At 39.7% G+C, this 16,783-nt stretch overlaps 1 pseudogene; it reads right to left on the bottom strand.

Annotated features, from left to right (window-relative positions):
- Window positions 1-3,560: 3,560 nt before the first annotated feature.
- The window catches only part of LOC127493003 (small ribosomal subunit protein uS2-like), a 54,623-nt pseudogene continuing 41,400 nt past the window's right edge, over window positions 3,561-16,783 (bottom strand).

The following is a 16,783-nucleotide window of genomic DNA, read 5'->3' on the forward strand; positions in this document are numbered from 1 at the left end:
CCCAAGTGCTTGGGCCCTGCACCCCATGGGAGACCAGGAAAAGCACCTGGCTCCTGGCTCCTGCCATCGGATCAGCGCGGTGCGCCGGCCGCAGCGCGCCGGCCGCGGCAGCCATTGGAGGGTGAACCAACGGCAAAGGAAGACCTTTCTCTCTGTCTCTCTTTCTCACTGTCCACTCTGTCTGTTAAAAAAATAAAAATAAAAAATAAAAAAATAAAGATTAAAAAACAGTGGAACCCTGAACCTAATTCTAGACATACCAAATCCAAATCTCTGAGAACAGACTCAAGGACCTTTTTAAAAGAATTTATTTTTATTGTTCATTTTTGTTTGGTATGGTGTGATACTTCAATCATGATAACATGTATACAATACATAAGTATCAAATAAGAGTAGTTGACATTTCCTTTTCATAAACTCTTTAAAAATGTTTATTAACACACAACAATTATACGTATTTCTGGGGTATAACGTGATAGTTCACTGCTGAGCTCCCCAGTGATTCTCCTACATATTAAAGTGTGAGAGCCCCTGGTTTAATGAATGCTAACATTTCCTGATAGATCCATTTTTACTGGGGCTTTGGGGAGACAAAAACATAAATGTAAAGGCTAAAATTTCAAGGACTGATGATTAATATTTTTAGGGAATAAAATGTGACCTTTTGGATGATTCTCCTCCGTGTCCCTAAAAGTCACATCTGTTGTGCAGAAGTGATCATCATTCTCTTATGGAGAAGAATGCAGTTGATCCAAGGGGGAATTAAATAGTAAAGCTACATTGTTAATGTTCTTAAGAATTTTGCACTCTTGGAGTATTTGAATATTTAAATTTTCCCTTGTTTTTAGCCCTTAAAGTATCTATTCTAAGTCTCACAAGGACTTTTTTCACTATCTTACATCTTTATATTTCTGAACTTATTTTTAATCAATCACTCTTCAAAACATCTTTTGATTGAAATAATAACTTGACTGGGATTGCTGATTGGAGTTTTGTCTTTAAAACTTAATTTGAATGAATGTATTACCATCTGGAATAGAGTATGGCATTAAATTTGGGGAGGCAGTATCTTCATTGCATCAGTCTGATACACAGTGATGGGCAAAAAGATTCTCTTCTGGGAGAAAAAATTATCTCATTTTCCTTTCATATGCATGCGTATCCACATCAACTTCAAGGGATGTAATTACAACTCTGCAACTATATTCTCTGCCTCAATCTACATTTCTGCAGGAAAATAGTTGAACATATTATAATGCCACATTATTTTAAATTGCCAGCAGTTTCCATTAAATATTCAACCACTGCACAATAACCTTTATCTAGCCACCATCTTACTTATTCTCAAAGGTTTCAAAGGTGATCTATTGCTCTTCATGAATATAAGAGTTGACAAGGTACAGACTGCTGAGTTTGATCTTAATAGGAGTTGAAAGATATTCATCAGACTCAAGCCTCTCTAAGGTTCTGTAGCAGATAACAAAAATGTGAAAAGCTACAACTGAAAGAACAAAGATTGACAAGCTCACAGCTATTCCCATTTTCTTGGTTCAGAGGACATTTTGGTATTGCTGTGATGGAAACATCTCTGCAAATGATATAGTAAAAGCTTTGTCTAATAAACTGTAATGCTTCCAGACCCCTGAGTCAGATTGAAGCACTACAGTTTCTGTTGTCACATAAATGTGACTAGCTGTGAAGGGAGTTCTAGCTGTTCACTACTGAGTCATAAATTCATCCTTGCTGAAGTCATTGCATTAAATAGGTTCTGCTTATTTGTCTAGATGTGTGGAATTCTCACATGAGTGTGTATGTGGTGGGGGAAGGGAGGGTGGAGATTGTTAGAAGGATGGTATTGAAAGGAAGTGAAGGTACACAGACATTTTTAAATCAAATGCTATACCGAATAGGAACTTTAAAACCTTATAGACCCATGCAAGATGAAGGATTTGTATGTTTGTGTATGTATATATGTGTGCCTGTGTATGTATGTGAATTGTTTAAAAATCCAGACATCTGATCTTATCAAATACCTTTCTGGTCTTTTATTAAGAAAAAGAAAAAAAGACACTGTTCTGATTGCTTTGTCCTCTGATATGGTTAATACTATGGTTTCTTGGTTTTTTGTTTGTTTTAAATTTCAAACCCTTTATATAGAGCCATCAACTCTCAGAAAATTCTGGTAAAGTTGAAACACTTAGTGGTCTAATGTGCATAATCAATAAAGAAATTAAATAATACAATTCCATGACTTTCAAAAATTGAGGAAGGTCAGGAGGTGAGGAGGAGGTAAGGTGGGTATAGTGATTGGGGGAAGCTAGAACTCTGAATGTTCTAGGTTCTATAGTCTACCATGCAGTTACCAGCAGTAGCCCCAAAGCTTTAAGGAATAACACAAATAACTCTCAACTGCAAACTCAAAGTAAATTTGATAGATAGTTACTGGACTAAGATTAAATTTAACAGAATATAAAATTCTGTATTTGGTTTCAAAAAATCAATTAAACAAATATCAGCTGGAAATTGATGACTGCAGTTCATTGGAACTGGGACTTATACTTGGCTACTCTTTACCATAAACTAATATTGACATTGAAATGGTAGCAACTTAAAATTTCATAGTAGCCTATGGTTGACAAATCACTTTCATACATATTATCTCATTTAATCTTCCCAAAGATATTGTGACATAAGTGTTTTAATCTGTGACTATAAAGGCTTAGAAATCTGAAATTTGGAAAGATTAATAACCTGCTCCTGAATAACACACTGGAAACTGGCCTAGCAGGTGGCATAGGCAAATAAAATGCATTAAGCACCTAATACGTTCTGAGTCCTTTATATATTTCATTTCATCTAAAGCTGAAAATAATATTGTGTTAATTGTTGGTTTCAATTTATAGGTGAAATATTGAGTCTCACATAGGAATAATAATAATAAGAGGTTGAAATAAGCTGACTGGTGGCCATCAAAATTATCAGGTTGTACTCCCATTAACCTGCGAATATTATTATCTTATTTGGAAAAAAAAGTGTCTTGTAAGATGTGACTACAGTTAGGGATCTTGAGATGAAGAGATAGCTAGCTTATCAGGATGGGTCCTCAATGCCATAATTGTCCGTATAAGAGAGAAGCAGAAGGAAACTGAACACTGCACACTCAGAGGAGAAGGTGATACAAAGACAGAGCAGTGAGAGAAAAGCCACAGCCCATGGATCCCAATAGTCCCCAGGAGATGGAAAAGACAAGAAATTAATTCTCTCCTGGAGCCTCTGGAGAGAGAATAGCCCTACCAATATCTGAATGTCAAACCTGTGTTCTCTAACAAAAAGATGAGCCAAAATACAAAAAGGTGCTATGAGTGCTGGTACCACTATAGAGGAATGAAGACATCACCTGTAAGGAGGACCACTGCAAAAGAATAAGGAGCAAGTTATGCCTTAGAGACACCAGCATGGCCACTGTACTCCAAGCAAAATTAGACTGATGCTAGCACAAGGAAAGAGAATGGACTTAAAGTGTTTTCGTGGAAAAGGACAACCAAACCAAGACACACGATTAAACCTGTTGTTTATTTCCAGATGACTCAGTCTAATGAGAGGGATATTTTAAGAAATCCACTTGGGTCCAATATAAGGAAGACATTTTAAATAACCAGGACTTTTCAACAATGAAATAAACCCCCTCGTGTGACAGTGACCTCCCCATTGCACTAAACACAACAGTGGAGGCTGGGGGACCATCTGTCAGAGATTCTATAGATGAGATTTCAGCAGCTGTAAATTATAAGATTTTTTCTAGCCCCAGGAAACTATAATTTAACAAATACACAAATGATGAAAAATAATTCATAAAAATGTTGGAAGGACAACTGATTTTGATAATGTTTAGCATTTCCCTAGAGAGAATCAAGATAAACTTTAAGGCTAAATGAATAGTTTACTATAAAACTCAATGGTAGCTAATCAGAGTGCTCAAGTGGATATTTGGTTAACATATTTAAAGGAAATTTAACATGTAGCCAGAGGTTAAATGCCTGTTCAACCATTAATAGAAACCAAATTTTTCAGAAACATTAGAAGTTTTAATGTAAGTCTTCCTAGCTAGCAGCACCTGAGGATAAATTGAAGAGGTAGAAAGAGATGAGAACTTAGAGCAAGGGTCTGAATTAAAGACCAGCAGTACCGCTTCCTAACTGGCTCTTTTTTTTCTTTTTCTTTTTCTTCTTTTTTTTTTTTATAGAAACTGGTGTTTATTTTCCATCAACCTCATTTCCATGTTTGCTTCAGAGACTGTGAAAAGCCGTTTAAGACAACTCAGTGGTTGTTCCTACCCACTCAGTGGCCTGAGCAGTGGGTGCTGCAGACCAGTGTTCAGTGGTGGGCTGAGCACTCCAGTCTTCCAGGGGGAACTGCTGAATAGGCCCAGAGGGCACCGGCACTCCTTTAGACCAGTCTGCAACCTCAGGTTGAGTAGCAGTGAACCCAGCCACTGGAGCCATCTGTTCACCCTGAAACTCCTCCTTGGTCACAGCTTTTTCAGCAGCAGCCTGCTCTTCTTTTTCAATATCTTCAGAATCTGTAGAAGTAGAGATCTGGCACGACCTCCCAGGGGTGTTCACGAGAGATGGTACCACACATGCTCAGATCCTCCCAGGCCAGCATCAACCACATCAGACCCACTCAGTGGGCTTCCTTGTTGTTGAATGGGATGGCAATGTCCACATAGCTCAGAGGAGAATCTATGTTACATAGAGCAATGGTACGCAGGTTCACATAAGATGCTTCTGTGCGAAGCTGCTGTTGAGCCCTAGGATCAGTTACCACCAGAAGCTGTGGTTCCCGGAAGGCTTCCTGGATCTGATTAGTGAAGATTGCAGGTGTGAAGCAGCCAGCAATAGGAATATCTCCCATGACAGCAGCAAACTTCAGCACAGCCCTCTGGCCAATGTTTCTGGAGGATATCACATTGACATCAGCAGGGTTTTCAATGGCCACAAGGGCATGAGCTGCCAACAGAAGTTTCTCTCAGGCCGGCGCTGCGGCTCAATAGGCTAATCCTCCGCCTGCGGCACTGGCATCCCAGGGCTCTAGTCCTGGTCGGGGGGCTGGATTCTGTCCCGGTTGCCCCTCTTCCAGGCAAGCTCTCTGCTATGGCTCAGGAGTGCAGTGGAGGATGGCCCAAGTGCTTGGGCCCTGCACTCAATGGGAGACCAGGAGAAGCACCTGGCTCCTGCCTTCAGATCAGTGCGGTGCACCGGCCACAGCGCGCCAGCCGTGGCGGCCATTGGAGGGTGAACCAATGGCAAAAAAAGGAAGACCTTTCTCTCCGTCTCTCTCTCTCACTGTCCACTCTGCCTCTCCAAAAAAAAAAAAAAAAAAAAGAAGTTTCTCTCAGGTCCTCTTCAGATTTATGATGTAGATGCCATCACTTTTCCTTTTGTAGATATACTGTTCCATTTGGAAGTCAAGGCTTCTGCCACCTGGGTGGGTTCCTGTTGTGAGGAATTTGAGGAAACCCACTTCCTTCATTTGCAGGACATTAGGGGCTCCAAACATTGTGACAGTTTCTCCTTAAGTTATGCTGGGAATCAAGAACAACGCTGTATGGAACCCTTCCTGGGTAGCACAGAAAAGCCCTAACTAGCTCTTGACAATACATGGGACCCCACAGAACTTTTAATGTCTTCAGTGTTGAATAGGGATAATAATAAGAATATACACCTTAACTCACTAGTGGTTGTTAGAATCTCCTGAGAAAGTTCTTTGTTAATCATGATATGTGCACATGATTATTGTAAGAACTTTGAAGCCTAATTACCTTTTGTTAGCCTTATAAACTTTATAATGGCCTGAAGGGGGCCTGGCATGGAAGTAGACCCTGAGACAGGATTTCAGGTGCAAGTAGTTATTTCAGTGTTGATCCCAGAAGCTCTGTTAGGAGAGTGGAAAGTCAGTACAAGGTGTGTGTTATCAGTAGCATAAATCTGATCCTGCTGAGGACTGCTGGGAGAGCACATTTGAGGGAGGGCAAGTAAGTTGAGGTCTTGATCCACCCTTAGTCGTTCATTAAGGTCTACTTTCAGGTCACTAACTTCTGACCTGCCCCAGTCCAGGCTGAGCATGCTGAAACAGCAGAGAAGATATTCAAGCGAAACATCATAGGTGCTTGCAGTAAAAGTCCTTGGGTGTTTGAGCTCCTGTCTGGGGAGCCTAGGGTGATAAACTCAAGGCACCAACAGCAGCCACAACGTACTCCTTTCTGCATGGGAGAAAACTAAGACACAAAGAAGCTTTAAGACCTGGATATAAATACATAATTGCACATCAAAGATACACATCCCAACCTAGTGAGCTCTTAGTTCCAAGGGCTGTCAAATTTTACCTTACCAATTTCTCAGAAGTCTGTGGTTTTCTTAAAGGCCATGTGCATTGCAGTTGACAGTATGACAATATTTGGCTACTTTTTAGACCAAAGGAGCAACGAGAAGGTCGCAGAAGCTTAAAATAGACACTTGAACTCAAAATTGAATACAAAGGAATAATGCAAATATAGGTGAGAAAGAAAAGAACGCGTCAATGTTCACATTTAAGATGCTTATCAACCAAGAGTCCTGAAATCTGCCTTTCTGCAACCTCATGTTGATTTCTGTCTTAGCAAAAGTCTCTAGGAATCCATGAAGGGGGCTTAGCCCCATCTGGTCTTGCTCTTCCTCTTCTAGGCACGCCTTATATCACATGGTCCTGTAGAGAGTATAGTTTATTTCTCTTTCCTAGGGTTAGCCTGACCTGTGAGAGACAGCATGCTAATCCTCACTTACCTCAACTGTGAAGTATGATGCATTACAGCACCAGCCTGTCAGTCAGGCTGCTTAGCAGTAGAAGGAGTAAGATTCGGTTCAACAATCTGTGGTGAGGTGTGGGACCTGGGAGCTCCTTCGTTCTGAACATTTTATGTCACTGATTTCCAGTGTGGCCTTTGAGCAAGCCGTTTAACCTCCTTGGCTCTGTTAACCATATGGAAAATGAACATGATAATATCTCACAAGGGTATTGTGAGATTACCCAATGTTTATAAAGTGCTTGGGAAACGAAAGGCCCTGGATGTGTCGTGCCATGTCATTAATCATGTGGTCAGTTGAATTCAGGCAGCCAGATTGCCATAGAACACTTTGATTTCTACATAGTGTTGGTGTAATACCTCACCAACCATGAGACTTAAATCTCTGAGAATTTAGATGATGAATTTCATGCCATGGAAGAGGTCTCAGAGTATCTCTAATTGTTCACTTTTAAATGACCTTTTTGTAGATTCTATTTCTTCCTTTCTCAAGAGCAGAAAATTATTCAGGCACTGTTTTGGTTTTTTGCTTCAGGAATTTTAAGTCTTCCTCAAGAACAGTGGGCCTTTCATTGTCCTTATCTTTTCTGTAGCTTTGTGTGTTTACTCAGTCATTAATCAAACCATCCTGGAGCCCTAGCTATAATTTAGGTAATCTGCTAAATGCAGGAAAAGCACAAATTAAACATGTTTCCACCTTGGAGGAGCTTCCAGTCTAGAAGGCAGGACAGACAAATACACAAGTAAGTACAAAGGAATATGAACTCTGCGCAGCTATGGAAACCCAGATAGCTTTTTTAATCCCCCGGGAATGATTCCCTCCTCAAAACATCTTCTTCCCTGAAATCCCTCAGATTGCACTGTCTGTCCTGGTTCTGCCACTACCATTGTTCTCCTCACTGATTCCTCTTTTCCCTTTAATTCCTAAAATGTAGGTGTTATCCAGGTTCTGCACTTGATTATCTTCTCTCTGTCTTCTTGAATACAATAGCATCCCCTGATGTCAGTGATTGTTAAAAGTGTGCAGATGTAAGACTGATCTCTTCCGCCTGGGGTCCTCTGACTCCAATGCCCCCCATCCACCAAATTTACAATATTCCCAACAATGTTACTTCCTCTGCTTGATTTCTCACAGTATCTTAGTATTTTCTTAATGGTTTGATGATGTCCCATCTAACTGGACTTTAAAACCTGAGCATCACATTGGACTCCTTCCTCTTCCTCATCCTCCCATCAAAGTGATTGCTGTATCTTCTTTGTTTCAGTTCTGCAAAGTCTCTCAGAAGCTATATTCCACAAATATTGCAAAGTTCTCCTTCTCAAGCTCAGTCCATATACACTGACAATCCAAATTTTTGAAATATGCTTCTATTTATATCACTCTCCTGCTTAAAATGCTGATTTTTTTCCCCAATGTCTACTAAATTAAGTCAAATGTCTTCATTCTGGGACTTGGAATTTCTTACAAAATATTCATGAACTTGTTTCTTTGCCTTTTTTCCCACCACATTCCCACACTGAGCATGAAATGGAGCCAGTTTACTGATCTTCAAGTAGATATCTTGTTGGTCACCTCGAGCGTTAATGAATACTATACCTCTTGCTTGTGATGCTCTCCATTCCATTCTCTACCTAGTACATCAAGGCCAATAGCAAACATTGCCACTCCACACAAAAGTACTTTCTAGTCCCCAGATTACATTTGGCCGATTCTCCTTTCAAACCTTGAAAACTTTCAGGTTCATTGCAAATGGCATCAGTTTTTCTCCACTATTATACTATTTGTCTTATCCACTTCCAGATTCAAGGCTCCTCAAGGAAACAGAATGTGTCTTATTCCATCTTCATTGTTTCCCCTAGCAGTACTTACTTGTTGAATAAAACAAAATTAATCCTAGAAACCCCAGACTTGCTGTTGCTTCAACTATTCTTCATTTATATAAATGTGCCCGGTTCACAAGATATTTTAAATATAATAGCTGAGCCTATCATTGTAAAGAAAAAAGAAGTCACCACATCTTTCTTTCTAGTTCAATTTAACTGTAATACATATGTTGTTTTTGAGTCACTGAGTCTATGCTTTTTGTTCGGTGCTGGAATATAGCAATGGATAAGACCTAGTAGGTGCCCTCAATGAACTCTAGTCAAATAGGGGCCACAAACTAAGAAATGTACCCCGACACCGGGTAATAAATACAACAGTGAGATTATGAGCAAGTCACAGAGAAGAGAGGCAATACCTTAATCAGGAGGAACATGAATGTAAAGGAAAACATGATGGTACAGCTGATATAAACTCCAGAAATTTGCTCTATCCACAACAAAGTGTGAGGCAGATGAACAAACCAAGAAGGGAATTTTAGCAAAAAGAGTTTTGTTGATAAGAGCAGAGGGAAAGCTCCCAAGAAAGCAGCTGGAGGGGCACCTTCATTTGCAGAAAAAAACATTGAAAGGAAGTGAGTTGGGGATGTTATACCCATTGGAAAGTTTGTACAAGGTCCTTGAAGAAAAGCATTTCTTGCGTGGTGAGCTCACCCTGCTTTCTTATTTCCCATTCCTCCAATTTGGTTGTGACTTTTACAGGACAGAGAGAAAGTTCTATCTTGGGGCTTGTCAGGGAGGGAGTGCTGTTTGTCTTCATCATACTCCAGATACTGGTCAACGAAATTATTTATGTCTCTTTTATTATCACACTTGCTTTCTAGCTCAGACTGGCTTCCCAGCTAGAGTAAGAAAACGTTCCACATTACCGGAGAGGCCCCTTTGTTCACTGGTTTTTACCATTCACGCTCTGACTCCTTTCAGATGACACTGGGTGAAGACAGAGTTTTCCCAGCAGGCAAAGAGAGGGAGATAGCATTCCATGCATCTGCATTTGCAAAGGGCAGGGACATGGAATAATCAGGTGGCGTGGAAAAAAGCATGGCCAGTTCAGTATTGCTGCAACATAAAAGATGTGGAGGGTGTCTAATGGCATGAGGATAGAAAGTAGTAGATTACCACATTGCAAACAGCCTTTTATGTCTCATTAAAGAGTTTGGATGATACGAGCTGATAGGAAACTGGTACAGGGTTTTAAGAAAGGCTGAGATTCAGACTTTCTTAAATGGGATTTTATTTAATGGACCCAAATCTGATTTTTAAAAAATACTAGTACTGGCTAGGAAAAGTGGGTTAAGCCAGGATCTGGATAAAAGTACTGAATTTTTGGAAGAATGTTTATGCTTGCATTTATAGTAAAAGTTGTGGGTAAAGGACCATTAAAACTACACCCACAATATTGAGAGCTTATATGCACCAAGAAGTATCATAAGCATCCTTACGGGTTACTTCATTTAATCTGCCCAGTAATCATATGGGACTCACTGTATAGAGGGAGAAACTGAGGCACGGAAGCGTCAATCAGCTTTCTGTGGTCTTCCAGATGATGAGAGGAGGAGCAGGGAGGCCTGTACATCAGGCAACCTGTACATCACAGCCTCCCTGCAGCGCTGCCAAAACTGTGGAACATATCTGCACCTCTGTTTGTTTTTCCTCTTCTCTTTAAAGTGCGAACAATTATGTTTACTACATACTTCAGGAGATGGCCGTGCAGTGCGGTGTTTGGGAAGAAGGATTCTGCGAGGCACTGCAGAACACCGAACACTAAGAGTGGGTTCTGGATGGAAAGGGCTCCTTGCCACTCAGCGGAGTGCCTCATGCTGTGGAAAGGAATGTGATTGTTATTCAAAACCAAAATATTCTTGCCAGCCCTGGAAACTACATTTACAAGTTAAGCACACATTTTCTAAAAGTAGAGAAAAATTCCAGGAGGGGAGACGCATCTCTGGAAGCCTGGAGGGAGGAGGCATCTAATTGCCTATTCATGAGGGAGCCAGTCTCTCAGGGCCTGTAACATTTCCAAACAGACTGTGCAGAGAAAGGCAGCCACTATGAAAACAGCGGGTCTCTAAATTCAGAATCATGATGTAAACATGTACAGCACAAACTGCAAAGCTCACTTTTCATGATCTAATGCAGTGTCTCTGATGTTAGCACTTTGGGTCTCATATAGTGATTGTATGTGTTTGGCACGTGCATACTTATAAATACATAAGATCCACATATGTACAGGCAGAGATATTAATGTCATAAGAAAGATCCCCAAATCCACAATCTGCTGCATTGCTTTGGAGTCATGAGTCACATTCCATGTGTGTACATGCTGACACACGCATGTGTATATACACATATATACACACACTGGTGTATAATGCATATCTTTATCTTTCTCTACTTGGGTGTGCGAAGGTCTAGGTCTCTTCCTCGTACCTTCCCTCACACTACACCAGCCTTTGTACTTTTGGAAAAATTCTTGGTCCCTCTGTGTTGTTGGCTGTGTATATTTTCAAAAGGAAGAATATGTAAAAAATTAAATGAAACAGACCTTCTGCAGAAAATGGACATGTGCCTCACATGACAAAATGTCTGGCTGTTTCTGGAACTTGAATTTTGAGTGCTGTTATGTGATGGGACAAGAATTCTAGTGGGACTAAAATGTTTCTACAGCCACTTCAGATTTGTCTTGTTCTATCTCACCATAGAAAAAAACCAGTACTCGTCTCTGCTTGAAAGCTCCACAAACCTACTACCTTCCATTCCAGGCTCATTTTATGAGCATCAAAGTGAGCTCCAGAAAGATGCTGTGTTTGAAGCGGTAGACCGTATTGCAGGTCCAGATCCTCATTCTACATGTGGCTTTACTGGTTGAGGACACACAGGGATTCCCAGTGTTGATGCTACCTTTCTGAAGGGTGTCTGGAGGTACCAGGGGAAGCCTAAGCTGTTCATTGGAAAGCTCCTCCAGGTTATAAGAAATGAGAATGAAGAAAATTGTGCCACCTGGATTTGGAAATGACAAAGTCTAGCAGAGTCCTGGAGAGTAAAAAGGTGCTTTGGGCAGAGACATTAGGGACTCAAGAGCAAGCCACTCTGCAGATGAGAATTGGCTAAATTCCATGAAAGATCATGAACTTGACTGCGGTTTGTGAAAAGAAAAGTATTCAGCCATCAGGTATTTTAAGAAAGTGAAATAAGGCAGTCCCAAAAAGACAGATATCATATGTTTTTGCTGATCTGGGGTAACTAAGAGAGTACCTAAAATGTAATATATTGCAGTGAAATGGACATTTTGAGATTTGATGATTGTTTACAACCCTTGTCTCTTCTGTTGAGAAACAGTGGCTTTTTAATTTTTCTTCATACTATTTGTTGAATCCTTTTACTTAGTGTGAGGTTAACTATACAATCATTAAGTAAACTGGAAATAGATCTTTGTAAAAATTAAGAAGGTAAATGGGAGAGGGAGGAGGAAGAAGGGTTGGAGCCTGGGCAGGGGGAAGGGTAGGATGGGAAGTATTACTATGTTCTTAAATCTGTATATATGAAATACATGAAACTTGTATAACTTAAACAAAATTTAAAAAAAAATAAAATTCCTGTACAGGGTTAGAAAGGCACAATAATCAATACAGAAAGTAGAGGAGCATGAGGTGGACTGAATTGCAGGGGCAGCTCTTCTAGGATGATCCAAGCTAATGTTGGAAGACATCAGTTTGAAAGCCATTACACATCACCTAGGGCAAGGATGTACATGGACTCCAGTACGAGAAAGAGAAGAAGCTAGAATTTATGGCATTTAAGCAGCCAACCTAGAACAAAGAGGCCCATGATTGACACATCAGCCTCCAAATCAGCTCAGGGTCTCCAGTTTGTGTTCTTGGAGGTCTTAATTACCACTGACAAGCCAGGCGCCATCACAGAATCTTCACAAACACTGGCCTGGATACTAGAAAGTACATCTAGACTTGAATGGATGGGAGAAGATTTCAGTTGAACTACTGACTGCCCATGCAAAGGCAATGAGATTCAGTAACATCAGAGGGCAGGGAGAAAGACTGTGCAAGGAAGTCAGCTCACCTGTAACTCCCTCCTGCTCCATTGTGTGCTGATAGCAACCAGAGCAAGCAAACGGTTGAAAATCTGCTTTGTACTTCGGTTTTAAAACACCTTGCCTAACACTCAAGGGGCATTCTAATGGTGAACAGATTTTTCACCACCCAGAATCAATTCTGGGTCATTTACTGGGGACTGAGAAATACAAGGCTCAGATAAATTAAACTGAGTTAATCTTGAACCTCTCACAATCCAGCAGTTACAAATACTTGCCAGCGAAATCCTTTATCAGAAAGATTTGTTTTTGATAAAAGACAAGTTTCCACTGTTCCCCTCCCTATTTCATTTCCTCCAGGAAGATTTACTAATAAAGTGAGCAAAAACTTAGGACAGGGTAGAAGATGAAGTGAGCCTCTGAAAATCAGGTGCTTACTCTCACTGGAAATAAAATCCTGTTGCAACTTCCCTCCAGAACTTAAAAATTAATTACGGCCATCTTTAAAGAGGATTGATTAGTTAGGAACAGAGGTAATCAATAAGAATGTCCTGAGCCCCAGAGGGTGCCAAGCATGCCAGAATCAGGCCAGCTGCTGCTTCAGGCCCCTTTCTAGTTCCCAAGCCAAGTGACATGTAAGGAACACAATTTTCCAATGCTCAACCAGTGCCATCACTCCAGAACAGTAAATACAAAGCAGAGGGGATCTTCAAGCCCACTCCTCCAACTCTTTCTACATTCTGGCTGGATGTCAACAAGGTCTTTCCAAATTTTCTTGTTAACTAACATAGTCAGAATTCAAGGTATGATACCTTATTGAAGGGGAAAATGTCAGATCAGGAAATCCACCATGACCACAATGGACAAGGCTGGAACCGTGAATTGATAAGCAATGGAGTTGATGTTTTGGAATAGAGACCCTCAATTCCATAATGTAGACAAGGTTGGCCAGGCACTAACAGCTGGAATGGAAAGGAGAGAGCCCTGCAAGAACAGGCACGTTGTGAGGGGTTAATCCACCACCTCTTCTCCACATCCTGCTCACACATCCTTAGGGTGGGGAGGTTAGTTTGCATGCAGTGGGTAGGCTGTGTCCTAATTCCACTGAGTGTGGTGCACAGGTGTTCCCCTGTCCCCCGGTGAGCTCTCTGTGAGATCACCCCTGATGCTTGGTTGCAAGGCACATACATATTAGATCCAATGTTAGAGTCATTTCAGATTGATCAAGGACATACTCAATTGACAATGCTTTCTCTAACAGCTTTGTGCCACCAGGTGTCAGACCACATTTCCTGCTTATTCCAACACCAAACCCCAAGAGTGGCTGTCACTACTTCCACCGAATTCCAATTATTTCATTTTGAAAGATGCCACCCATGGGCAGGTACATAGGGAACCTACCTTTGAAGGAAGGACTTCTGTAAATCATGCTGAGTTAAAATCCCAGGGAATTCCTTTTTGCAGCAAAGCTCCTAGGGTGTTTTTACACAAGGAAATGAAAAACTAAAATTACAGTATAAGGTATTCAACTGATTTCCCTGGGGGATTTTGGTTGGGAAGAAATGTACTACTGTGAAAATTTCATCTATCAGAGTCTTGGAAGATTCATTTATTTCACTCCTAAACCCACATTGGGGTATTCAAAAGCCTCCAATTTTGGACATCTTACTTGACATTTATTATTTTTGACTAATACATTTTATTAAATTCTCTGGATTTTTTTTCAATCTATTTGTTTCAAATAGTGTTCAGTGCTTTTTAATCTTTGATATGACTTTAATACTAGTAAATAGGTAATCATGTCCATGGTACAAAATTCAAGCAGTGTGAAATGATGTGTAGGTAACACTTTACAGCTTTCTTCCCTAGTCAGCCAGTGCTGTGGCCAACCACTACCACTATTCTAGTGACACTTGTAAATATATTCCAAGTATATATGAATATAGACATGTCAAAGTGGAATTTTTATATAAGTGGTAATGTATTATGCAAGGTGTCAGAAAATTTGATTTTTTTCATCTAAAATTATACCTTAGAGAGCATTCCACATCAGTTTGCTCTTTTTAACTGCTATAGAACATTTCATTGTACGACCATTTCAAAGTCCATGTCCTTTATTGATAAAAACTCAGTTTCTTCTAATCACATGTTAATACAAGCAGTAATGAGGCAAATAAGTCACTTAACAGAAGGTAAGAATATCGGAGGATGAGTATATCCAAATATTTAGAAATATACCTGTTAGGTCAAAAATCTTTTGATTTTAATAAATGTCACAAATTGTCTTCCATAGAGGTTATAACAAAATGTAGCAGAGAACTGCACCCATTACCTATTCCTGAACCACAGAGCATATTGTCAATTTAAAAAATTCTGCCAATGTGATTAGTAGAAAATTATATATGTCCTTGTAGTTTTATTTTGATTTTTATCTTATTCAAGTGAGATTGAGTTCCTTTTCATATTTTATAGAACGATTTGTATTTACTTCTCTGTAGACAGTCTTAATTTACTTTGCCTAATGTTCCAGTGGACTTCAGGTCTTTCTTTGTTGATTTATTAGCTCTTTAAATATGTGGAAAATAAGGCTTTTCCCAAGACAGACTTTTAAATATTTTCCCTGCTTTTTGTCTGCTTTTTTGCTTCTGCAAACCAAATTCTGTTTGGTTCTCCCATACATAATGCATGAGTGTTTTTCTTTAGAATTATAGAAGTATTGTAAATACATTTTAAATTAATTTCTCAATGATTTTTTTAAGTCACAGACAAGATATCTATCTTCTTGGACCAAAACTTAAAATTTTATGTCATATTTGTATGTTTTCTTTGCTACATTACAAATTACCACAAATTTAGTGCCTTTAAGTGATACCCATGTATTAAAATTATCTCAGATTTTCTCTCTGTCAGGAGTCTGAGTATGGCTTACCTGAGTCTTCTGCATAGAGTCTCACAAGGTTGCAATATAAATGTTGGCAAAGGCTGGGGTATAACCACATAATCAGACCAGCGAAGAGTCTACTTCCAAACTCGCTTGAGGTTTTGGAGAAGTCTTTTCTTCTAGGTGGGATTCATGGCAGTTGTCTCTTCAAAGCCAGAAATGAAATCAGAGACTCTAAAGCCAGTGTGCTGGCAAAATGGAGTCTTTTGTAGTGTAGCAGAGTCCTAGGAGTGACAGCCCATTACATTTGCCATTTTCAATTGGTAGAAGCAAGTCTTAAGTCCCACCCACATGTAAGGTGTGGAGATTATAGAAGGGCACAAACACCAGAAAACAGGGACTTTTTATGTTCACTTTAGGATCTGACTTCCATAGGCATCATACGAAGGTTTATGGAAAATGTAGGTATGAAGCAATTGCTAAGAATTTCCTGGGAACTCAAGAATTAAAAATAATTTTAATGTAAACCACAATATGACAATTTTGACCAAAAGTGGTACAAAGTCAAATAGTATGAAAGCTTAGAAAAGGAAGAGGGAATCTGAGAAGTATTTTTGAAGATAGCCATAATAAATGAAAGTAGCATTTGATTTCAGTTTTTGTACTTGATCTTAGCCAAAAGGCCGAGAAGCAATTGATTTCAGTTTTTTAATGGTTAATGTTGTTATTGCTCTAATTAATATTTGCCTATGAGCATTTACATCATCTTGCTGGGCAATTGGAAGTCCTCATATTTTTTCCAGTCAAAGCAGCTCCATTTTTCCATTTTTACATATTTCATTTTCATTTAAAACTTTGATTTTATCAAAGAATTTTTATGGTTGAAACCATTGGTTGGAGAAGCTCAATTAAATGCCAAAGCAAAGATCCCAAATTGAGTTCAAAATCAATAAAATTTGAGGTCCACCAAACAAGGCCAGTGGTCTGTACCATGCAGTGACATAATAGGGAGACTGACCATAGAGCAGGAAATCTGACCCTCCTCTGATCCTGTCCTAGACTCTGTCTCAGTACTTTGGACAGAAGACATAGACTGATCCCAGACTGTAACATTGGAAATAGTGGTATGTTA

The sequence above is a fragment of the Oryctolagus cuniculus genome, chromosome 5 (genome assembly GCF_051225735.1).
Source record: "Oryctolagus cuniculus isolate XC-2025 breed Fujian yellow rabbit chromosome 5, ASM5122573v1, whole genome shotgun sequence".
Taxonomy (NCBI): Eukaryota; Metazoa; Chordata; class Mammalia; order Lagomorpha; family Leporidae; genus Oryctolagus; species Oryctolagus cuniculus.